Below are 26,122 nucleotides of genomic sequence, written 5' to 3'. Positions count from 1 at the left end.
AGGAGGGTGCCTGGGTTCTTCCTAACTAGCAGGCAAGTCCTCAGATGCTCAGTTGGAGCCTCATTTTTTCTTTCAATTCTGTTGGTGCTTACTGGGCACTGTGTATCAGGGCCCTGTATATAGGAAGATGGGGGACTGCCAAAGCCAATGAAGAGTTTTCTTTTTTACATTTCTTGACTACTCTGTAGAAACTGATACCTTGGCCACTCTCTCCTTTGAGTTCTAAAAACCACTTTTCAGGTTTTCCTCACACCCTGTGACTGTTCCTTCTCTCTTCTGCAGGCTCCTCTTCCTGTCTTTAAGATGAGGTCGGGCTTCCCTGGTGGCGCGGTGGATAAGAATCTGCCTGCCAATGCAGGGTACACGGGTTCGATCCCTGGTCTGGGAAGATCCCACATGCTGTGGAGCAACTAAGCCCGTGCGCCACAACTACTGAGCCTGCACTCTAGAGTCCGCAATCCACAACTACTGAAGCCCGCACGCCTAGAGCCCTTGCTCCGCAACAAGGGAAGACACCGCAATGAGGAGCCTGTGCACTGCAACAGAGTAGCCCCCGCTCGCTGCAACTAGAGAAAGCCCGCGCTCAGCAACGAACACCCAACGCAGACAAAAATTAAAAAAAAAAAAAAAAAAAGATTAGGTGCCATCTAGAGTTCGAGTCTAGGCACAATTCCAGCTCTCCAGAAGCTAACGGGGACCAGAGGTGACCATGCAACTACAACTCAGGACAAGTGTGATCAGTGTGCCGAAGGAGGGACAGCAGGACTGTGGAGGCTCAGGAAGGAACACAGCGCTAAGGGGCTTGTTCGCCTGGCCCAGTTTTGCCAGCCCAGCCCTGTTCTCTCTGGTGCTCGGCACTGAGGACTCGACGGGCAGTGGCAGACATCATCTTCCCCTTTCCCAAAGCTCCTGGACCACAGTTAGGGAGGGCCGAAAGAGAGCTACAGTCATGCAGTGGAAAGGCCTCTCCTTTCTCAGGTAGCCTCAGGGGGAGCTCTGTCACTAAATATGGGCTAGAGTGGAAGGGGGATGAGGGAGAGACCTCTGGAAGGGAAAGAAGAGAAGAACAAAGAGAAAAGATAAATGGTTAAGAGAGGGGAAAAAAAATTGGGAGAGAGAAGGGGAGGGGGAGAGGAAGAGAGGTGAGAGAAGAAGATAGTGGAAGACCAGAGGGTGAGATTAGAAGCTTCAAACAAGTGCTGTCAGTGATCTATATTTGCTTACAGAATGAAAAATGTGTGCCATAAACATTGGCCACTGAGTAGTTTCTAGTAGGAGTCATGTCATTTCTCATAAAGGATGGGATGGGGATAGGTAGGGCATCTCTGCACCGGGGCCAGCCAGCACACGGATGCCTTTTAAAGCAGGGCTGGGCCTGTCACCAGCCCAGGAGGCTCTCAGCTAGGCCCCACCCCAGCCACCCCGAGCGGGAAAGCCAGCCAGGCTCCCCAAGGTTCTGGAGCCTCAGGGCAGCACGGCTGCTCCCACTTTAGGAAGGCTGAGGCAAGGGCATCATGGATAATGTCCATCTAATATTAGTCCCCCAGCCCCTGCACCCTCGCTCTGATGCTCTGGCTTGACTAATTGCTGTAATAATTGATAGAACCTGACTTCTACAACTGATCGATTTCACCTCCACGACCAACGGCCACAAACCATTACACTCCAATAAATAACCACGTTGGGCCTCACCCGCCTGCCCTCTCCAGGGGCATCAGGATGGCCCATGCCCTGGCCTGACCTCCCCTTGCCTCCCACCCAGGGCCCCTCCGGGCCAAGCAGCTGGTCTAGAGGGTCAGGCTTCTGGAAGTAAGTCAGAGGGCTGGGCGGAGGTGGGGAGCGCTAATCGCAGGCCATCCGTCACCTCCCACTGGCTGTCTGGGGCTCAGGCCAACACCTGGAGCACCCCAGGCAGTATAGTGCAGGACCCCTCCCCTCCTCTCCCTGCTTCAGATTAGTGTGTCCCAGCTTATAATATGTGATAAACAGCAGACTGGCTCCCTGGCAGCACTGCTGCGGCTGCGCCTGCCCCCTACAGCTGTGGAAGGTCACTCATTGGGGAAATATGTTTCTGTCAGTGGTATTGAAAAAAGTTTAGTGGAGTGACAGGCCTCAATTTTTCAAATTTTATTAACTCCATCCTCTTAACCATTTGTCTTGAATTCCTTCAGATTCTGGGGGATCTGTCAATAGGGCTCGGGCCAGGAAAGTAGGATGGGGGTGGATGGTCCTGGACCGGTCCTGGCTGGTGCCAGTGACAGGCTTGGGTCTCAACACCCAGGGCAGGATAAGGCAGTGGAAATGGTATTCATGGGAGAGGAGGCCTGGCCCACGGGGGCTCAGGGAGCCTGCTGCTCTTCTCTGGTACAGCACCTGCTTAGGTTTGACATAATCATAGGCTTTCTGAGTGGAAAAAGACCTTAATGATGAGCTCTTCCAATTCCTTAAGAAGAGACTCCCCTCTACTACATTCGAAACAGGTGGGTCATTCTGGCTTCCCTGAACATGCCCAGAACCCAGTCCCAAGCTCATGGCCTACCAAGGGGTTCCCGCCACTAAACTAAGGGCAGATTCTTTTCACATGAGCCCCAACCTCTCTCTCCAACCCCACTCCCACCTTGGACTTCCTGTAAACACCTGTTCATCTTTTAAGACTCAGTTCAGGCTTCTTCTCCAGGAAATCTTCCTTGTTTCCCTACCACCCCAGGCTTGGTACCATCCTTTGCGCTCCCACAGGCCCATCTGCTTCTATCTTACTACACTGATCCCTGTGTTAAAACAGTCTGTCTCCATCCAAGACTGAGAACCCTCAGAAGTCAGGGACCATGGCTGATCCACTGCTATATCCTGACTACCCAGCACAGGGCCCGGCACAGAACAGGTGTTCAATGAGATTTACCAAATGAACGGACTTCTTTCCATGTGCTATCTTCTGAGGGCACACACAACATGGCTGTTCTTCCTGACCCAGAAAAGCCCTTCTCACAGCAAGTGTGTGACCATGTTCTTTGCTCCTGTGGGCCAAAGCTCCCAGTCTCTTTGCTGGTTCTAGACACCTCTTTGTCTGGGTGACAGATCAGGTCAGGTCGGGCTCCGACACCCTCAGTGCTCTGTGGGTGGGAAGTGGGGAGGAAGTGGTTGGAGAGAGAGGCCCACTTGCCCTTCCTGGTGAGAGTGCTAAAGTCAGAGTGGGAGATGGGATTCAGATCTTCTCTGTGCTGACAGCAAGCCTATGGGGAGGGGAGGAGGCATGTTACTCCCTCCTCCCTTGACACCACTCTGTTCTGGCCCTCTGCTAACTCTGTGACTATCTAAGAAGATGATGCGTATGAGACAGCTTTAAAAAAACCCAGTAACTGTCCTATACAAATGTGTGAGGCTATATTATCAATAATATTGACATGCTCACCCACTCCTTCCCACCCCCCACAGTTCTATCAGCCATTGGGGCCTTCTAGTGACCCAGATCTACCACCACTGCAGTTTCCATGATTCACCCCTTCCCCTAACTGCAGCTGGCTCCCTGCCCCCTAAAAGGGCACACAGCCTGGGAGCCAGTGGGGATGGGGGTCACCACTCCCTGGCTGTATGACTGGGGTCCTGCTTCATCTCTCTGGTGGTAATGACTGCTGCCCTGCCTACCTCTAGGGGTTCTGTTTGAACTAAATAAGATAAAAAGCCTGAAAACTATTGGTGGGGAGAAAGATTGTACTGGCTGTACAATGCTCTTTGTAATAACTTCTGCATTCACTCTTCCTTTCCATTTTTACTGCTGGCTCCTTTAGCACCTTCATCCTGATTTTCACTAGTTTAACAGTCTGTTTACTATTTCCAATTAGAAGGTTTTGTTGAATATAAGGGAAATCTTTCCCATGATCAGAGACATCAATGTGGAGCCATCCATTCTTTTTGGTTGCGAGCTCCCCATCAAGGAAGCGCTCCAAGAGAGACAGGACGACACATGAGAGATGCCGTGCACCTGTCCCATCTCCACACTCACCTTCACTCACCTCCACACTGTTGTCTGGGACACTCCTCATGCCTGGAACCCCACTCCTTGTCTCCCTGACTATCCAGACCCTACCCCCTTTTCAAGGGCCCTTCTCTGGGAAGCCTCCTCGCCCTTCCAGTTCTCAATGCTCATCATCCATGGGCTCCTATTATCCTCCCACTCCTCCCTTTTCTGGGGGTCCATCTCTGTTCAATCTTCAGAGTTAGTCTGTGTGTAGCTCCTCAGGTCAGAGATGGACTGATTCTTCTGTGTGTTCCCAGAGGCTGAAGGTGAGAGAGAGGAGCCCTGTCCAGAATGCTGCAGGCAGCACAGCAGCACTGGGAACAGAGCTGAGGTTCCTGAGCTTTTCCCCTAAACCAACCACTGAGCATTCTCAACAGAATCCATACACCCGCGTACATGTGCACCTGCAGATCAGCCTCCCTGGTAACCGAGAACATTTACTGAGTTCTTATTATGTGCCATACCTTGTGCCAACTACTTCCTTCTATTTAATTCTTGATAAGAATTTGATGAAGAAAGCAGGAGAGGTATAATTCTTTTCCATTTCACAGATAACTGAGTCCAGTGGAAGAGCAAGGTGAAAGGAGACTGGCTAACATTTGTTGGGTGTTACGGCCTTTATATACAGTTTTCATCATACAAAGACTGAGAAAACAGAAGCGGGGAGAACTGAAATAATCTGCCCACAGTCATGGGACTTATTATACTATTTTTCTCTTTTGTATATGTTTGAAATTTTCCATAATAAAAAAATTTTTTTTTTAAAGAAGACAGGTCTGGTTTTCCACCACACAGTGCTACCTTCCAAAGGCCTGATGACTCAAAAAGAGCTAAAAATCATCTTTCCTCTTCCCTTCCAACGTGCTCAGATGATCCAAAACCAAGATGGGGGTGGGGCGGGTCTCCAGAGGCAGGTTTGGGACAGGCAGGTTTGGGACAGACAGCTTTGTAGAAGGGTACGAAATGGAACTCCTTTTCCTCCCATTCAGGGCTCCCCTGTCTGGGGTGACAGGGGAGCCCCCAAACAGGTCATTTAGAAGTCCTAGCTGGCCCCCAGAATGTCATTTGGAAGTCCTAATTCTCTGACACACACAGTCTGGTTGGGAACCCTTGCCTTCAGGGAAATGGATTTCTAAAATTCATGGAACAGAGAGCTACTGCCTCATGGCTCCATCATTAAAATTCACTGAGTACTGACTTTGGGCCAGGAGCTGGGCACGCAGTGGAATCAAACTTGTTCTTGCCCTGGGGGAGAACCCAGACTGGTAGGAGACAGACAGGGACAGAAACAATGACAATATAGTGTGGTGTCAGGATGAGAAGAGGATGATGAATCCCTCCCCCGACTCCAAGGGAGCCATACACAGTGTAGCTGGGGAGATGGAAAAAAGAGTACCAGCTTTAGAGCAGAAGGTGCTGTAATAAGAAATAAGGGAAAAAAAGACTGGAGAAAGCCTGGAGAGGGGAAAGTCAGAGCTCAAGGTCATGGAGAATGAGTGGGAGAGTGTAAGCTAGAACCCAGGCCTTCCAGTCCAGGGCTCTTTCTGCTTGCCTGGAGCCCTACCCCATGAGCTTTCAGTTCCAGCACTGACCAGAGGGACTAGACTACACTGGGTTTTCACCATTCTCTTCAGTGTGTCAAACGCCTCTTTGCCTACCACTCAGACCCAACATTCTGCAAAGACCAGCTCCATCTCCCCTGCCTTGAAGCCTTCTCAGACCACTGCAGCCTACACAGACAACTTCCTCCTTTGAAGCCCTAGAGTACTTATCTGATCACACACTTATCACCCATATGTGTCTTGTCTCCAGAAGCAGATGCATTACTAAAGGGATGCTTTGTGAAGGCCTAGAAAAGGAAATGGTGATGATCCCTAGGCATCAGGATGGGTTCACAGAAACCCAGTCATGCCAGACTAACCTCATTTCCTTTCTTCATCAGGATTACATGTGTTTGCTTAAGCAGGTACAGTTAGGGCATATGTAGACTTCTTCAGACATGTGCTGGGGTGTCTCAGGACAACACTGAGGACACAATGGAGAAATGTGTGCTCCATATCACTACAGTGTGGAGGGTTAGTCAGTGACTGGTGGACTAACCAGACCCAAGCGGCAGGGTGGAGTGACTGACAGATCAGAGGTGAAGAAAAAGCAAGTTTCCAGTGGCAGCAAAAAGGCTTGGTCCTGGTTCAGCATGTTGACCCCTGACATGGGGATGGCCTGTTCATCATATCTATGGATGTCAGATTAGGGTGGGAAGAGTACCAAATACATGTGTGGAAGATGGACATTAAGAGCTAAAACACATGAGATGAAAATTAATGGAGATAAATGGGAAGTCATGGGTTTTGGATGACAGACAAAGTGGAGACTGTTCTGGGAAGAGTGATCAAGATAAGAAAGGGTTTAGAAGCCATGTGAGAAACACGGTTTAAGGAACTGGAGGTTTAGGCTGGAGGAAAGATAGCTCAGGAGAACATGCCTGAATTTTCAGGTATTTGAAGGGCCATCATGTGGAACAGGAATTAGATTTATTCTACATGAACCCAACAGTAAAATTAAGACCCTTGGAAGCAGATTTTGGCTCAATATTAGAAAATTCTAACCATCAGAAAATCCAAAGATAGAATGTGAGCAGCCTCAGGAACAAATGAGTTCCCCAGCACTGGAAGTGTTCAAGCTCTGAATGGGTAACAATGTGGTAGGTCTGCTATCTACACATCAGTTTACAGAGGTTTTTTTTTTCAAGATTGTTAATTTGTGTTTACTCATTCATTCAGAGATATCTTTGGAGAGCCTTCTATGCATCTGGCACCATCCCAGGTGCCAGGGACAGAAAGGTGAATAAGAAGACACTGTCTTTGCTCTCAGGGAGCTCCTGATCCTGCTGAAAGCAGATGGACAAGTTTATTTCAATAGTATCTTACGCCTTGATTACAGGCCTCAGGACAGGGAAGGCTGACTTCAGCTCAGGTTAATTCAAAGAGTTCCTATGGAAATTCAAACACACGTTTGGTTACTAAAGGCCAAATTTTGGTTAATCAAGGCCAAATCATTTGTGTAAACCAACTACTGGCTGTGGGAACAGAAGTGTACACTGAAGCACAATTTGTGAATTTTTGTGCATGGTATTTTGCTCTTACAGTCCAAATTGGTCTTTGGCTGGGACTTGTTTATGTATCTACAGATTGTCTTACAAGTGGCTGTGGTGTCAGGGCAAAGCGATTTAGCCAGCGGGGCTACCCAACTCTCCATTTCTTACCCACCCTATGGGGACTGCTTCAGCACAGACATAAACATGCTCCTGCTGTTACCTTATTGCACTCATCACATGGGGAGGCTAGAAGGCTTGATTCAGGGATATGATTGGATTTTAAATCCCAGCCTCCCAGGATTTTAATTACTGGTCTGGGGCAGCAGGGCTAGGCACTGGCTGCCTTTGGATGGAGGAGGTCGATACGCCACTCCACAACATATTGAGCCACAATGCCTGAAGACTCTATTTCTCTATTTAATCATCTTTTGCAAAATTTACAGTGGAACAGGAGGGATCAATACTGAATTTATCACATTCTCTTGTAAATATGAGCCAGGAAAGAGTTCCAGGCAGTTTGTTACTGAATGGGAGGGAACACGTCTGTGTATAGCTGGGCATTAGGAAATGAGACAAAATCCATACTTCTTGGCATAAGCTACAGATGCTCAGCCAGTCTCTAAAAGCCTGAAGACAAGTTCAAAGGGAAGAACACTGATCCATTCATTCATGTGATCAACCAACCAACATTCCAGAGCACCTATTTTATGCTGAACCCTGTATACTCTCCAGGAACATAACTGGAGCTCTGCTCTTGAGATCATAATCACAGATACCACAGTGGCTCTGCCACTTACTAGTGGTGGAGCTTGGGCAAGTTACTTAGCAGCCTAATGCCTTTGAGTATGCATATGGAAAATGTAGGTAATAAGAGTATTAAACTTGCAAAGATATTTTAAGTACTGAAAGAGAGAAAAGCCTTAGTCTAGAGCTTGGTACAAAGTAAGAACTCAATAAATGACAGCTATTGTTATTTTTACTACAATTACCATTATTAAGCATTCCTTCCTATAATATTTCTCACTAATGGTGTATGTGTAGAGATGGAGGTGTCGAGGAGGGAGCCAGCCACCCCAACTCTTTAGCAGATGGAAGGGAGACTGAGTGGCCTTCCACAGGTTAGAGACCTACTCAGGGCTACTGGCAGCAGAATCAGATAAACAGAAGGAAGAGGATATATGAGGAGACACATGCTAAGCTCTGTTTTTTCAAACTTCAGTTGTAATCTTTAAAGCAATAAAACAGCTTCCTAGGGAATTCCCTGGTGGTCCAGCAGTAGGGGCTCCGTGCTTCCAATGCAGGGGGCAGGGGTTCAACCCCTGGTTGGGGAACTAAGACCCCACATGCCACGCGGCTCGGCCAAAAATAAGCTTCCTAAAATTGCTGTGGGGTAACAGAGTGAGAAGTGATTCACTTCCTGTAGGCAAACCAGGAAAAGTGACAAGAAGAGACATAAATGAGTTGGCTCTTGAAGGCTAAGTAGGGGTTTGATAGGTGGTGAAGTGGGGAAAGGGCATCCCAGGCACAGAAAAGTGAATGAGCAAAGGTTTGGAGGCAGGAAACACTCCATGCTAGGGAATGAGTAGTTGAGTGGGCCTATGGCAGAGACAGTTCCTGTGTCCCCAGGCCCACCTGGCTGCAGGCATGCCCCTGGTAAGCCTATCAAGCTCTGGTCCCAATCCTGAAGCAAACAACTGTCCCCTGCCCCTCTTGGAGATAGGGTGGTAGAAGATTCCTGGTGGACTGCAGAGAGACTTGCAGGCTGGGTTAGGCATGTGAGCTTAACTCACAAGCACTAGAAATTACTGAAGGTTTCAAAACAGGGGAGTGGTAGGGTTTTGCAGGGTAAAGGTTTGGAAAGGAGCCTAGAGGTAGGGAGACCAACAAAAAGTCTCTTACAATAGTCCAGGTGAGAGTGATGAAGTCTGAACTAGGATAGTGGGGACAGAGGAGAGAGGATAAACTTGAGAGAAAACTCTAAGAAAGATGGGCTTGGTGGAAAGTGAGGGTGAAGTCATCAGACACTTATAAACACTTTCTTGTTTGGGTGACCAGTAATGATGATGCCATTCACCAACTAGGGAATACAGAAGAAAGTATGAGGAGGGCTGGGTTTGGATACATTGAGCATGAGATGTCTACAGAATATGAAGCATCAGCAGAGCTACTAGAGACATGAAAATGCCTGATGTGTTCTAAGGAAGGCAAATATGCAGGCTGGTCTGGTTAGAAAAGAGGTGATACAAAAGCATGGAAATGAACATTCAAACATATCGAATATTTCACGTAGAGAGTTAGGTGAGGAAAAGGGCAAAAGCAAAAACTCCTGCCAAAGATTTCTGTTCAAGGCAAACCTAAGGTAGGGGTTTTCTAGATGAGGGATAATGCTCTGAATAGCATGTGACATATACGTTGGAAGTATGGGGATCCTTAGTTCATTTTCATTTGGGGCAAGTTTCCTGTATGTTGTGGGCTTTCAGTAGGCCAGCCCCTGTGCTCCCTACAATCCAGCACAGACTATGCTCAGAAGTGGCAGCAGGCTCTGTGACCAGAAAGCAGCTGGGAGCAATTGTCAGTAAGGAGGGAGAGACTCTGGATAAAGCAGAGTTCAAAGTGAACTATAATAAGAGCCTGGGTCCCCGGGCTTCAGTGCCCCTCCTCCCCTTCCTGCAAATGACAGCTGAGACCAAGGCAGCCAAGCCTGGGGTCTGGGCTGAATTTAGCAGTCATAATTATACTGCTGACGTCTGGGGCAGAGCCACAGTCTCTGCAGAAGGCAGCAGCTTTTGTTCGTGCGCTAAAAGCACACCATCTTCAAACATGCTAATCGCATGTCTGCTTCCATCTAACAACACTGAAGGAGGCTGAGGAAAGGGCACACAATGCCCACACATCTGGCTAATTCAGTTACGAGGCCAATCAATCTTGATGGGTTGTCTATAAAATACCAACCACCCCAAAGGACTGAGCTGACCAGATGTTTAAGCTTCTGTTGACCAATCCCAGCCTAATGTCCATAGCAGGGAAGAGGGGGTTATCAAGAGATGGCTTAGGCTTCCACTCACATGTCTATTCCCAAAGCTAAGTAAATCCTTCTGCTTGAATGAGAAGTACCAGCACGTCAGAGTGGTGGCTGAGCCAGGCTAACTGGAATGAAGTACACTCAAATATACAGACTTTCACTCTGACCTTAAGGAAGACAGGAGGCCCTATTTACAGCTGGCTTTGAGAACAGCTACAGAAACAGAAACCGATGAAATAGTTTTGCTAACTGCACTTCCCAGAATGGAGAGAATCAGGAATACAGGGGCAAGTATCTTTAACTATGATATTAAATGCCACAGGCTGCAGTTCTGGGCACAGGAACTGTTCACCACTGATGTCTACTTTTCAACCCCCCATCAAGGTTGAAAGGAATTACTCATCTCCCTCATAAAACTGTTGCCAAAAAAATCTGAAACAAACAAACAAAAAACCAGGAGCCACTGCCAAACGGACTCTTCCAGTTAATACTCCTTCCTTCATGCCCAACCACAGTCACCAGTCAATAGTCACTGAAAGTATAAGTGGAAGGGTAGTGGGGAGATTAGGAAAAGGAGAAGACGGGGAATAGACTTGAAATCTATACCAAGAGGACCATTTTCAACCCAGAGCTTCTTGCTGGTGCTAATGATTCCACTGTTTCTCAAAAGTGCTTTTCCCTAATTAATTCTAAGGACTTTACCAAGTCTGTCTCAGAGTTGAAGCTTCATGACAAACCAGATGGATGGACTTGGGTAAAGGAAACCTCCAACTTTTTAGAAAGTGGTGAGAGAGAAGCACATTAAAAATGAGGGTTTATTGTGATAGCCCATGCCCAGAACAGTACCTGGCACTCAGTGGGAATTTAATAAATATTTGCTGACTGAATAATTATGCCCTAGTTATGATGCAACTGAGCTATGTTCCTTCAATGTGTTTGTCAGGAGAGGCCTCCTGTAGTCCCTGGTAATAATGCTGAACAAAATCACTCACAGAGATCCGGGGCATCTTCTCTCAGCCTGAACGAGAAGGGATGAAGTGGTATTGGGAGGTAAGGGTATGGACCTCATTACCACCCACACCCAGAAACCTCTTCTTCCTCTGCCCATGGCTGTAGTAACCAATGATGCTGACCAATCCTGCCCCCTTTGGATTCTTTTCTACCTTGATTTATATGATACACAATACCTAAACCTTTGTCTCCTTTGCAGGTTCCTGTTCATTCGTCTATCCCAAGTCATGGGTGACACCCAAGGCTGAGTCCTCAGCCCCTGTCCCTTTCTCTCTGTAACCATTCTCCTTTAAAAAAAAATAGTTCCAATTTGCACAAACTATCCCAGTGGTTCTCAGTCCTGGCTGTACATTTAGGACTATATGAGAAGTATTAAAACCATATCAATCCAAAATGGGAGAAAATATCTGCAATATATATCACAGATAAATAGCTAATATTCTTAACATACAAAGAACTTTTAAAAATCAAGAGGAAAACAAAGACCAAAAGTCCTAGAGAAAAATGGGCAAAAGACATGAATAGGCAATTGACAAATGGAGACAAAATGGCTCTTAAACATTTGAAATGATGCTCACTTCAGTCATAATAAGAGAATCAAACTAAAACTATACCAAAATACTGTATCTCACCTATTAGACTGGCAAAAATTCAAAAGCTTGGCAATATCCGATGTTGACAAGGCTGTGAGAAAACAGCCACTTTCATACATTACTAGTGGGAATGCAAAATGGCACAACTTCTATGGAGGAGAAATTTGCAATATTAACCAAGGGCATACACTTATCCTTTGACCCAGCAATACCACTTCTAGAACTTTACTGTAGAGACGCACCTCCCACAATCCCCAAATTTATGTGCAAGAGGTTATTCACATAGCATTATTTGTAATTGTAAAATAATGGAAATCAAGCATAGGATATATAGCACATACACACAATGGGTTACTATGCAGCTGTAAAAAATAAGGAAGATTTCTGTGAAATGATATCGAGTGAATTTTAGGAAATATGGTTAAGTAAAAAAAAGCAAACTTCAGAAGAGCATATATAGTATGCTTTTATGTAGGAAAAAGGAGAAATAAGAAAACACACATATATTTGCTTATACAAAGAAATACAGGAAGAATAAACCAGAAAACAATCAAAACTGGTTATCTACAAGGGGTCAGGGCTTACTAAGGAGAGCAGAAAAAAGTTGAAAGGGACACAGGAGGGAGTTTTACTTCTCTGAGTATACCTTTTTGTACAGTTTTTAGAAAAACGTTAATGTTCTACATATTCAAACAACAAAATTAAAACAAGGAGAGGTAGAGGAGAAAAATCCTAAAACTGAAAGAATATTGAAAAAATTAACCCAACTGTATTTCAAACGAACAACATAAACACCCTGAAGGGAAAAACACCCACCTAAGTAACTGAGGAACCAGTATTTGACTATATACCCTTAGCCTTGGATGGAGTAGCTGTGAGAACTGTAAACAAATTCTGACCTGAACTCTTTTAGTAGTTTGTTTCCTATAGTGGTTTAGCTGAAGTAGGTCTAAAGATTGTTTTAGATGTATTATAGGATTAAGCAAATGAGTACATGTATCAGTGCTGTTTGGAGCCAGAATTCTCACTACAGAAGAAGGGGCATAGAAATATGAAATGTGTGAAGACAAGGAAGAATGCTGTAACAATGGACTGGAATGGGAGGTACCAGTGTTCTCAGGACCTCTAAAACAGGTATGTGCATATGCATATATGTGTGTATATGTATATGCATGTGTGTAATAAGCACACCTATACTCATGTTTCAGTCTCTAATACAACTGCCCACTAAAAAGTTGTAGGGCTTTCAGAGAAATGGCTGATTCCAGGGCAATGGCAAGGTGGATCCAAGGTAAGACTGAAACATCTTGCTATGCCAGAAAATATGGAAATTAAAAAAAAAAAAAGATGGGGGTATGGCACCCTGGCCAAATCTGAGACAATTTTAGCACCAACATAACAACTAAGGTCAGTAATTAATTCTAGAACATTAAAGCAAGAGTATCCACAAGCACATTTTGACAATAAAGAGATAAATGGGAGAAAAGGGGTTCTTATTGACCACAGAATGCCAGGTGCTGACTAGTCAACTGTGGAGTGAGCACTGGAGTTGGGAAAGATGTAAAATATTCATTTTGCAACCATCATATAAAGATTTATTCAGGAAAGAACCATCAGTGGATGCTAAGTCTAGGGGGGAAATTTTGATGAAAAGGATAGTTGCATGGCCTTCAAAATGTCTCCCCATAGACTTTATTAATTTCAAGGGAAAAACTAATAATGATACAATGGAGAAACTGGACAATACTTGGGTTAGAGATGGGGTGGGAGTAAGGCTTCACTGAAAACCCTTTTGAATTTTGTACTGTGTACAAGTTAACTATTCAAAACTATTAACTATTCAAAAACAGGAAGAAAAATAAAACATTTATAAAATATCTCTGATAGTGTGGTAGGTAAAATAATGGCCCCCAATGATGTCCACGTTCCAATCCCTGGAACCTGTGAATATATAAAGTTAACTTGGCAACGGGGAATTAAGGTTTCTTATCAGTGACTTTGAGATGGAAAGAGTACCCTGGATTATCCAGGTGGGCCCAATGTAATCACAAGGGTCCTTTACAAGTAAAAGAGGGAGGCAGAAGAGTCACTGTCAGCGTGATGAAATGTGAGAAAGACTTGAGGGACTGTTGCTGGCTTGAGGATGGAAGGGGACTGAGACAAGGAATGTGGGCTGCCTCAAGAAGCTGGAAAAGGCAAGAAAACAGATTCTGAGTCTCCAAAAAGGAACGCAACTCTGCTGACACCTTGATTTTCGTCCAGTGAGATTCATTTCAGACTTATCTCCAGAACTATAAGATAATAAATTTGGTTTGTTTTAAGCTGCTAAATTTGTGATAATCTGTTTACAGCAGCATTAAGGAGGATACATAGGAAAAGCTACAGTGGTTGCCTCTGAGGAGAAAGACCAGGCATGTGGAAGGCAGACTTCCTTCTCACTATACATCCTCTGGTACTTCTTGAAATTTTTATTTTCTACCTTTTTTTGAAGTAAAAATCACTACAGTTGCTAAACAAGCCAACAATAGACAATCACTTCAGGGGCTATCTACTGACTTCAAAGTTGAGTACAAGTCCTCTGGCTCACCCCCAAGGCCCTCCACACTCAGGCCTCCCTACCCACCATCCGATAGGTGGCCAGTTTCTTCCAGGTCTTGAACATGCAAGGCTCATCTCTGCACCTCCCACACCTGACAAGCTTCCCTCCTCCCCCAGCTGGTTTGAATTCTGCCTGTCCTTCAGGATCTGCCTCCAGGCGCCCTCCTCCATGAAGCTTTCTACAATGCCAACACTCATCATTCCCCTCCTCACCTCATTCATTATACTGTTTTTTCTGACCTTTGCTTACATTTAATTTAGTCCTGTTACCTACTGTCATAGTGTTTTCAGTGTGCTTTGTGTCTGGGCCTTTTCACCAAACCAGCACTCTACAGGGTGTAGTCTGAAGGAAGGGCCTGTATCTTTTCTTTCTATTCCTGTAATGCCTAGTGCCCATTTATAAATGAACTTAGCAAACATTCAGTGAGCATCTATATGTGCTAAGGATAGTGCGAGGTGCTGGGGATGTAAGCCCTGCAGATCCAGACCCTACCTTGTGTAATGAAGGTGAGATCTATTAATCAGATAACTGAGTAGCTACATGCTGTGTTAACTGAGATAAAGAAATTATACAGGCTGCTTTAAGAGCAGAGGAACCTAGAAGAGGGATGCCAGTGGTCAGCTGCAGGAAAATAATGAATAGTTGCTGAATAAATATGAATACTTAGATTTGCAGTTAGATAAATCAAAGAGCAATTATTCATCAGAATCACAAAATTTGAAAACGGAAGGGAGCTTTGAGATCGCCAACTAATAATCACCAACTTAGACCAACTAATTTTATAGATGGGGATAATGAGGCCCAGTGAGGGGAAAGGGACTTATTCAAGGGCCCACCACAAGGTCAAGTTAGTGCAGGTCACCGGACGCCCAGTCAGCACTTCCCACTGCACAGGGTTCATTACTTCAAAGGGAGTTTCTGAAGGATTCCTGAAGTGGCAGCCTCCTTTCTTCTGCTACACTTAAAAGAATTCATTTCCAAAATGATTTTCAGGAAGGAGTCTGTAGGATCAACCTACAGAGAGCACCTCTGCTGTGTTCTCCCTGGGACACTTCTAGGCCTCTGTGCAGAGGAAGAGAGCACGTGAATACTAGAAGCAAACTCTTTTTGGGAAGGGGACCTCAGTTCTGACCCATCTGACCCTGGGATGGGCCTCTGTTGCTATTTTGCAGGCTCTGACCTTCAGACTGATGTTCCCCTTCTTAAAACACAGTGTTGCCCTTTCTCTGTGCATTCTGCCCAAGAGCACATTCACTGGAGGGGCACGAGTGGGCTGGCAAAGGGCAGTTGGCCCTGCCTTGGGAAATCGGAATCCTACTCAGATGTTTCCAGGCCCAGTGCAGGTGGAGGAAAGCACAGAATGCAGAACAGACCTGGCCCAACTGATGCTGACCTCTCCCTCACCCAAGGGAGTCTTGGCCTCCAGCTGCCACTGTTGGCGGTGATGAGCTCATGCCGGATACCAGCCAGGCTCATCTGAGGACTGCTTGGAGCCGATTAAAGCCTTGATGAAATGCGGGTGCCTGGATGGCAGATGGCTCTGGAGAGCTTGGGGCTCTGGTGCCCAGGCGCTCTCATCTCTAACTCAACTATGCAGTGACTCCTCTATGTCCATAGGATCTGGGATACATAAACACCTTTCCCTGGGGACAGCAAGGACAGTTCATCATTCTGCACTGACTAGGCCAAGGGCAGAGGACAGGACTCAGGGTCACTGAGGGCCCCTTTTAGCCCTGACCTACCACATGAACTGCAGTAATACCACAGAATTCCTCCATTCCCCAAAATGCTCCTGACTGGGCTGCTGGGTCCTTCTGGATGACTAATGGCCATCACTCTCCACAGGCTTTTCTCAAGTCAAGTGACAGGCTAACATCTACACTTCAGGTCTCCATGTATATGCTATTTGCTCAGGGAAGACCTCCCTCACCTTCTTCAGACTAGATTAGGTCTCCATTACACTCTCCTAGTACCCTTTACTTTTCATTAATACTACTTCTCTCCATGGTAATTACCTAATAATTTTGTGATTATTTGCCTAATGTCTATACTCTGCCAGACTTAAAGCTTCATAAGAATGGGGAGTGCAGGAATTCCCTGGCAGTCCAGTGGTTAGGATTCCACACTTCCACTGCCAAGGGCGCAGGTTCGATCCCTGGTCAGGGAACTAAGATCTCGCAAGCTGCGTGAAGCGGCCAAAAAAAAAAGAAAAAAAAAAAAGGGGAGTGCTATACTTGTTAAGGTAATAACTGGAAATCAACAAAAAAGACCAGTATGGGCAAGAGAAAGTTTTACAGGTAAGTTTTTTTTTTTTTGTATTTATTATTTATTTATTTTTTGCGGTACACGGGCCTCTCACTGTTGTGGCCTCTCCCGTTGCGGAGCACAGGCTCCGGACACGCGGGCTCAGCGGCCATGGCTCACGGGCCTAGCCGCTCCGTGGCATGTGGGATCTTCCCGGACCAGGGCACGAACCCGTGTCCCCTGCATCGGCAGGCGGACTCTCAACCACTGCGCCACCAGGGAAGCCCTACAGGTAAGTTTTTAATAGTATTCTTTAAAAAGAAACTTTTATATACAACAGAGGGGCCCCTCCTATACACCACATTAGCTATGGGACCAACTGGCTTTACAGCCTGCAACCAGTTACCCATCCAAGCCAATCTTTTCTGGTTTTGAGTGGCATGGAGGATTTTCTTTCTTTTTGTTTAAAATAGCGTTATATACTATAAAGCTCACCTATTTAAAGTATACAATTTAATGGTTTTTTTTTTAAAGTATATTTACAGAGTTGTGCGACCATCACCATAATCTGATTTTAGAATACCTTCATCATCCCCAAAAGAAACCCTGCACCCATTAGAAGTCACTCCCCAACGCTCCCACAGAAAACTGCCGGCATGGAGGGTTTTTAGCTCTGTGTCCACACAACCAGAAGAAAACTTATCATCCAATCATCTGACATGATTTCTTCACCATAGAGATGAAAAAAGTGATGCCACAGAGGGGCTGTGATCTGCCAGAGGCCCTACAAGGGTGAGATGGTGGCAGAGCTGGGGCAGATCATGGTCCCCGGTGCCTGCATCCTAATGGCATTGCTTTGATATCTCTGCCATGCAGTGTGTCTGTCTATCCCAAACTGTTTACCCCACTGGACTTTAAGCTACTTGAGGGCAGAGGCTATGTTCTGCTCATTTGTCTTCCCCTCTTGCCCAGGAGTACCATTAGAGCAATGATGCTTAAAGTGTAGTCCACACACTTGTGCTGGTCTGTGAACTTTGTTACTAGTCATCGGTGAGACAAGCACAGTAAGTGAGAGTATGTGTCTGGAAACTTTTATAGCAACTTAAGAGTAATTTTGTCTGTTGAACCTAATGACAAATTTGGGCCTGTATTTTATATGCCCTTTCAAAATATATTTTTTCTAATAATTTGTTTTAATCATATTTTACAAAAAAGAAAACCTGCAGAAGGCAGGTTTTTCAGATAGTTTGAGAAGCACTGCCTTAAAGCAACCCCTTCCCCACTCTCTTCTGCTTCTCCTTTTCCCTGTTTCCTTGAATCTCTTGCACTGGCTCCTCTTCTCATGCTCACATCTGAAATGTAGGTTCTCTCAGTTGTGTCCTTGGGCCTCTTTAGCTCTACAACTTTCCATGGACAACTCAGACTAAGCCAGCTTCTACCACCCCCAAGAGACTGACAACTCTCGAATCTTCAAGCCCAACTTACAGTCCTTTCTCTCCTGAGCTTCAGACTCATTGTCCAACTGCCTGCCTCACATCTCTACAAGAGTGTCCCACAGGTTCCCCGGCTGGTCAACAGCTATTTATTAGTCACCTACTATATGCCAGCTGTGAGGTTTTCTCCTAGGAGCCGTGAATATGGCAGTGAAATAAAGAGACAAGGTCTTTGTGATTACAAGGCTTACATCCTAGTGGTGGGGAGAGACAGATGATAAACATGCAAACAAACATGATCATTTTAGGGACTGATAAGTACCATGAAGAAGATAAAATAAGGTAATATGACAGAAAGTGACTGGGGGGCTTCCCTGGTGGTGCAGTGGTTAAGAATCCTCCTGCCAATGCAGGGGACACGGGTTCGAGCCCTGGTCCGGGAAGATCCCACATGCTGCGGAGCAACTAAGCCCGTGCACCACAACTACTGAGCCTACGTGTCACAACAACTGAAGCCCGGGCGCCTAGAGCCCATGCTCCGCAACAAGAGAAGCCACCACAATGAAAAGCCCGCACACCACAACGAAGAGGAGCCCCCGCTCGCTGCAACTAGAGAAAGCTCGCGCACAGCAACAAAGACCCAACGCAGCCAAAAATAAAATAAATTAATTAAAAAAAAAAAGTGACCGGGGGAGCTATTTTACTAGGGTGGTCAGGAAGGCCTCTCTGAGGAAGGGGCATTTGAGTTGAGACCTGAATTCCCAAGGGGGAGAGTGTTCCCATCACTGGGAGAGGTTGGTACAGAGGCCCCAAGATGGAAAGGAGCTCAGTGTGCCTGAGGGGCGAAAGAAGGTCAGTGTCACTGGAGAACAGTGAACAAGCGGGGTGAGGGAGTGGCTAGAGATGAGGTCACAGAGACAGGAAGGGTCTAGATAACAGAGCCTTGTAGGCTCTGGTAAAGGATTTGGATTTCATTTTGGTTTCACTGGTATGCCAACAGAAGATTTTAAATAGCAGAAAGACAGGGTTTATATTTTAAAAAGATCCTCCTGGCAGTTTTGTGGAGGATGGATTCATGGAGACACAAGTGGAAATGGTGAGACTAGCCAGGAAGCTGTGGTGATCATCCAGGAGAACTGCATCGTGGTCCTGAACTGGGACTAGAGTTTGACTAGAAGCAAAAAAGGGATGGTTCAAGATGTACTTTAGAGGTACAGCTGACAGGACTTACTGAAGGACTTGATAGGCAGTGTAAGGGAGAAAGAGAATTCATGGATAACTCTAAGATTTGTGGCCCGAAAACTAGGTAAATGACAGTTATCATTTATTGGGATGGAGAAGACTTGGGGGATACCAATTTTGGGAGAAAAATAGAAGTATATTTTGGCCATGATGGCACTGAGACTGAGGAAACAACTGGAGCCGGGGAAGTGAATTAAGTGGTTAGCTATCATTTCTTTTTGAGGACTTTTAACCATGAAGGGATGCAGAGAAATGAGGTGGCAGCTAGAGGTAGATATGGGGGTCAAGGGAAGTTTTTAGTTTGCTTTGCTGTTTAAGATGGGTGATATTAAGGCATATCTTTATGCCGATGGGAATGAGCCAGCAGAAAGGAGAAAAAGGATAATGTAGGAAAGACAGGGGATCACCGGAGGAGCAAAGTAATTGAGAAAGAGAGAGGAAATAGGAGTCTGAGACCAAAAGCAGAGGTGATCTTAGGAACTTCTTCCATTGCAGAGAAGGAAGGCAGCATACAGGAGTATAGGTGCAGGTAGGCTGGTGGAAGTGGTGGTGGGAAGATAAGGTAGTTTCCTTATGACTGCAATTTATTTTCTCTATGAAGTGTGAAGTGAGATCATTAGTTTGGGAGTTGGGGAAGGCGAGTGCTGGAGGTTTGAGGAGAAAGAAGGTATATAAAAGTGTTCGTGATCCAGAACAAGACTGTGATTTTACTCAAGAAGTGTAGCGGGGTGGCTGGCAGTATTGAGTCTGAAATTCACGGACATAAATGTAAAGTGAGTCAAGTTAGCATGGTTGTGTGATATTTTTTCCTCCAGCAATATTCAGCTCTTCAGATACAGACATGAAGTAAAAAGAGATTGGGTTTAACTAGGGCTAGTGTTTCATCAGGTGATTACAAAGAAGGGAGAGAGAAGCAAGGGAATAGTTAGAACACTGGACCATGGAATCTAAAAGTGGGAAGGAGGGAGGAAGAAAATGTTCAAAACCAAACTGGTCATTCCTCTGCACATCCAATCCACCCATACCTCCTTCCAGTATTCCTTACCTCAGTACAAGCACATACCACCTACTCGGCCATCCAGTCCAGAATCTGGACCTGATCTTGACTACTCCTTCTCTCTCACCATCTGATCCTAATGATTCTACTCCTAAATTTTTCTGGGATCAATCTTTCTCTCCTTTCCCACTGCAACTGCCTTGCTGTAGGTCTCACCTAGACAATTAAAATAGCTTTCAAATGAAATATTTTCCCTTTCTCCAATCATGCACCTCCTAATATATTTTTGCCCTATTTTCTCTAATCTTTCTTTCAAGTATAACATATATACAGAAAAGTACAAAGAAGGCATAAGGATACAGCTCAAAGAATTTTCACAAGGTGGATGCATAACTAGCACCTAGATAAAGAAGCAGAACATTATGCACCTCTGAAGCCCTCACGTGCCCTTCCCCAGTCACTACCTACCCTCTTGAGGGTAACCACCATCCTGACTTCTTACACATTGGGTGATTTGTCTATTTTGAACTTTATATATCAGTCCAGTCATATAGTTAGTACTCTTCCATGTCTGGCTTGTGTCCAGAAATGCTAGGTTGTTGAGATTCATCCAACTCTTGTATACAGAAAGAGTTCATTTGTTCATTTGTTCATTCATTCATTCTATTATTCCATTGCGTGTCCATAATTTATTTATCCATTCAACTACTGATAGACATTTTTGAAACTTCTAAACCATCTTTCACGTTAAACATAAATCTGATCCTTCCCTACCCTTAATCTTAATGGTTTCCCACTGGAGAATAAAGTTCTATGTCCTTAGCAGATCTTATGTTACAGGCCTTCATTATTGGTTCCTGCTTTCCATCCTTCAATTCAAACCCCATAAATTCAGCTCTTCTGAACTACCTGCCGTGTACTGAATAAAGTATGCTGCTTTCTACTCCATACCTCTGAACATGCTGTTTCCTCTGCCTTTCTTCCTCATCCACCCAGTAAACTCACATGCATCCTTTAAGACTTAGTGGAAACATCATCTCCTATACCATGCTTTCCCTGCTCTCCCCAGAGATTTAAAAGGTCTTTTCTTTGTGATCCATCAGCACCTTCTATACATCTCCATTAATACATCAGATAGCAATTTTTTGCTAAAATGTCTGATTTCCTCACTGACCTATGAGTTCCTTAAGGGTAAAGACCATGTCTGGATCATCTTTTATTACCCAGGTGCCTAGGGTGAAGCCTATGACAGGAGAGATGCTCAATAAGCGCTTGAAAAATAAGTGAGAAGACTCGCCCAGGAGTTACATAGTACCGTATGCGGGAGCTGGAAGGGGTCCTTGGAATCAGCCACACTAATTTCTCCATTTTACTATGGAGGAGAAAGGTTTTGCCTAAAGCAGATAGGGTTTGCTGGTGGCAGAGCCAGGAGGTCTGATCTTCAGCCCAGTGCTCATCCTCCTTCCCTGCACTGCTGGCAAGAATCAGAGGGTGACATTTCCATAGAGGACAGCCTGGGGCAAAACCGATCCCCTCAACATCTGGCAGTGCAGCCAGATGGGCAGACAGTGAAGTGGAACAAGGAATGGAGCTCTAAGTTTCTAGCCCCGACAACAAAATAACAGGCTGTTAAAGGGAAGATATCAGCACTGGAAAGGTTCCTTGCCTCAGGCGGCAATGGTTGGGAATTTAAGGACAGCTGGTTAACACTGACAACTGAGCCCTGTACTTGGGCAGAGGGACATGGAAGGGCAAGAAAGTAGGTAGGAAAGAGGCTAAGGGAAGCCCTGGGAAAGATGCTATTAGGTTTCATAAAGCCCAGTGTTTCTGAGGTGATGAGCACTGGTGGCTGAAAAGGCAGGGGCACTGTGACTAAAAGAAGGAAGATAGCTTCATACATGAAGCTCTAAAAAGCCAGATATATTATGACACTCAGAGCAAGTAGGCCAGGAAGCAAAGACACCACATCTCCAATGGCATATAAATCTACAGTGGCTCTGGAGATTCCGGCACATCCAAATATGTACTAAACTATGTGCAGGGCATTGTGGCAAAGGAGGCAGGGAAAGTAAGACATAACCCTCGCCCTCAAATGATCTCAGTCTAGCAGCGGGGACTGGACCCAAATCACAGGGAACAGGGAAGACTTTAGAAGGGAGGTGGCATGAGAGCTGCGGACTGGCTGGTAGAAAGCATTCCACTAGGCTGAGAAACAAAGTCTTGAAGGGAAATGAGAGGCAGAAAGACCTGCATGAGTAAAGGCACTGAGGTAGGAACACAGAAGCCACGTTACGCTGTAGCTGGAGTATTAGGGCAGCAGTGGGAAAAAAAAGCTAAGTGAGGGTCAGACTAGAACAACTCTAAAACCAGGTTAACAAATTAGGATGGGTAGGATTCCTTTTTTTAAAAAAAAATACATGAGCACTGGGTGCTTTTCAAGTAAATAACAGATATTATATGTAGAGTGCTTACTCTGTAGAACCTACACATGCCCAATGCTACAAAACCTTAGATGGTAGGTGGCATGCTCCCACTTCCATATGAGGAAAGAGAACTGCAGAGCGGTCACAGCTTAGCCAGGACACACAGCTATTAAGGGCAGGGTTGGATTCAGATCCTGACTCCACAGTTTATGCTCCCTCCTTGTGATCTTTCTCACCTGGGGTTTCTCCTTTGAACCACAACTGGGAAATTATTTGAGTAATGATTTTCTCAATTCTCTCAAGAATGGTACATAACTCGTACCACTTTAGATGCCTGGGAGAGAAATTAATTCCTTGTGTGCAACAGATGCCTTAAAACATTAGAGCTTAATTTTCCAGAGGAACCCTGGTTGAGAAAGGCTGCGTGACAAGAGATATGTTTTAGGAAAATCAATCTGGCAGTGGGATCACATCCCTGGGAGGAAAAAGCTGCAAAAGCACCTAAAGAGCCTCGGAACTACTGGGATGAGTCAGCTCCAGGGGCTTGAGGAAGGAGGCCCCCATCTTCTCTAATTACTTGTCTTCTCAGTTGTCCTGCCCTTCCTTCATTCCTCCAACCTTTTCTTGTACTTGGCAGTCAAGTACTGAAGCAGAGCCTTCCTGCTCATAAGCCAGCAACCCAGGCAGAAGCAGCATCTTCAGAGATGAAAACCACAGAAGCCAGTGCACCCACTTTTCTGTGGAGGCTGGGAGTAGAAAACTGGCACTACTGAACTCAGAACTCTTCCACAGAAATCCATCTGGCAAACTCCTATTACTCTCCCTGATAAGGCTGAAGCACGCCATCCTCTGGGAAGCTTTCTGTAACTGATTCCACCTCCCTGCTCACCAGGCAGAAGCAGGTATTTCCTCCTCGGTATCCCCACAGCCCCTTGTCCAGGACCCTGCTCGAGCATCTGCCTGCTGTCACTGCCTGTTTCCATGTCTGTCTCCTCTACCAGTCTGAGCCTCTCTCAGGGTCAGGGACAGTTTGCCAGATCCATCTTAGGATGCCCTGAGGTCCATGGTCTCAAAGATGGCAACTGGCTTACCCAGAGTCACACTACAGAGCTGAGATCAGACACACTACAGGTCTGTCTGATCCCCAAGACTGTGTTCTTTTCACTATGTTTCAGGGTCTCCCGAAGATGAAGAAGGGCCTTTCTGTGCTAAGCACCCAGCCCAACACTGAAGAGTTCAGAGGCGGTGCTATCAGAGTAGACCAGACCACCTGGAGAGGCTTCCTTAGAGGTAGATCCTTGAAGAGTCTGAGGATCTAGCTGAGAAGAGAGGGAACACGATGGTGTTTTAGGCAAGGTGGGGAAGTTGAGGGGCAGAAACAGAATTAAGAAGCCATTAGGTAGGAGTATAGGTTTCATGGGGGAGGAATGGGATTACAGCTGCCAGGTGAGAGTTTGATTTCTTTATACAATCGTGGAGCACCTAGGAGCGTTTATAGATGTCATCACTAATCCTTATGCCCACTAATCACTGTGATATTTCCCAGGTGTTACTTTACAGACAAGAAAACTGAGGCTTAGCGAGTTAAAGTAACATGTCCAAGCCAACAGAGCTAGTAGCTGGGGAAGCTGGGATTCAAACCCAGGTTGGTCTGACTCTGAAGCCTAAAGTCCTTTTTATTACTCCATGCTGCCTCTTAAGAGGTCAGAGAACTTCCCACATTACCAGACTGATGCTGCTGCCTGGACCACCCCCCACCCCCAGCTCTCACGTGGGGACTGCTGATCAGAGGGCAAGCGCGGTTGCCCCCTCTAGCTCTATTCCTCTAAGATCTGGGGGCCCTAAATCCCTGTGGACTAAGCAATTTCAAGGACAAGGGTTCGGTGTTGACCTCGTGAGCACAGGCTGGCCCTGTGTCTAAACCTGCCTTGGATCTCACAGAGAAAGCCTCTAAGGTGCTGTAGCAAAGCCGGTGGCAAATATAGGCTAAAAAAGCTGGATGGTCAGGAGGGCAGGGCCTGCCTTCCCTGAAACCTTCTGGAGGAGGTCAGCTGAGGTCAGAAAATTTCGGAAATGTCACTGACAAGAGCCCCTAGGACAAGGGAGCAGGATCCTGCCTCTCGGTTGGCTGGTCACACACACAGGCAGACCAAGAGAGGTCAAGGGGGGAGGGAGGTCAGAAGTTGGCAAGCCTGCAGGCCCTGAGTGATGGCCACTTGTTCAGGTCAGGAAGGGAGAAATAAGTGGGTTAATGGTTTTGGCCCTTGAGGCTGGGAGGCTAGGGCAGGGGGTGTAAATGGATTCTGGGTAAAAAGGCAGGTGGGTGAACTGTAAAGGTGGGGGCTAAGGGCATCTGTTCCAAGTCAACAAGCAAGAACCATGCCCCTGGAATGGCTCAAAGGGCCAGCCTTGGCCTGGGGGGTGAGTGTGGAGGGGTGCTTCATAAAAGGCCTGTGTTTCTTCATTTCAAAGGTGTTCGATCTGGAAGGCTGGGGAGAAGGAATCTTTTTAGAGTGAATTCCCTGTCTGCTTAGGGGCTGAGGGGAAGCAGGGAATGTAAACCACTGGACAATAGCTGGGGGTATTGATTGATTTTAAGGCATGGCAGAGAGAAGCTCCATGGTGAACACTGCAATTCCTAGCTACAGATGTCTCGTCGGAGAGCTTTCCAAAGGACAAAGTGAGTAGCGTCTTGCTTGGGGACATTTTCTAAGTCTCTGCTTCTGAGAGCAATGAGTTCTTGCTCCAAAAGCATCAGTCATCCCAGGCGCCGTCACCACATCTGTGAGCAGTCCTGCGCCTCACAATGTACATGCCCCAGATCAAGGCACACTCTGGCTGCTCTGGGGCAGGTAGGTCCCTTGTAGGCTGGGGATATGGGCCAGGCCTGAGTCTGAAGTGAGTGTGGCTAGGGCTGATGCAAGGTGGCAGGATTTGAGGGTTACTGAGAAATCCTTCCAGTCCAATCACATGACAAGGACTAGAAAATGATCTGGGGAGGTTGGGCCAGGGAGGCAAAGGCTCTGGGACTTAAAGAACTTTCGTTGAAGACTGGGTTTTGAAAAAGTGATTGGCTGCAAAGGACAGGTTGGCAGAAGATACAGAGAAGAAAATCACACCTCATTTAAAAGAATCTATTTCAACCAGTCAGAGAAGAACTAAAATGGAATGGACTCCTAGGGAAGAAGTAGGATTCCCTGAGTCCCTGAGAGAATCCAAGGAAATGCCAGTCAGCCAGCTGTTGGAGAGGTTTCTGCCAGGAGAAGAGAAGTCAGGCAATCAGGGTAACCCAGAGGACTTCTGAGGATCCTTCTAGCTCCCAGGTTCTATGAAGAATGACCACTGACAAGGAATACCCTGGCGTCCAGGCCCAAGAGAGGGTCCCTAAACCTTTAAGAAGTGTAAGTGAGGGCATAAACAGGCAGTCAATGCCTTACTCACTCTGGGGC

General features: G+C 46.0%; 1 protein-coding gene across 1 annotated transcript in view; it reads right to left on the bottom strand.

The window, feature by feature from the left end:
- CLPB (ClpB homolog, mitochondrial AAA ATPase chaperonin) overlaps positions 1 to 26,122 on the bottom strand; it is a 145,562-nt gene that overhangs the window by 42,378 nt on the left and 77,062 nt on the right. The gene's annotated exons all lie outside the window — the stretch shown is intronic.

This window comes from Monodon monoceros, unplaced genomic scaffold (assembly GCF_005190385.1).
Source record: "Monodon monoceros isolate NGI ecotype Baffin Bay Population unplaced genomic scaffold, NGI_Narwhal_1 Super_Scaffold_7, whole genome shotgun sequence".
Taxonomy (NCBI): Eukaryota; Metazoa; Chordata; class Mammalia; order Artiodactyla; family Monodontidae; genus Monodon; species Monodon monoceros.
This window is presented reverse-complemented; position numbering and strand designations above follow the sequence as displayed.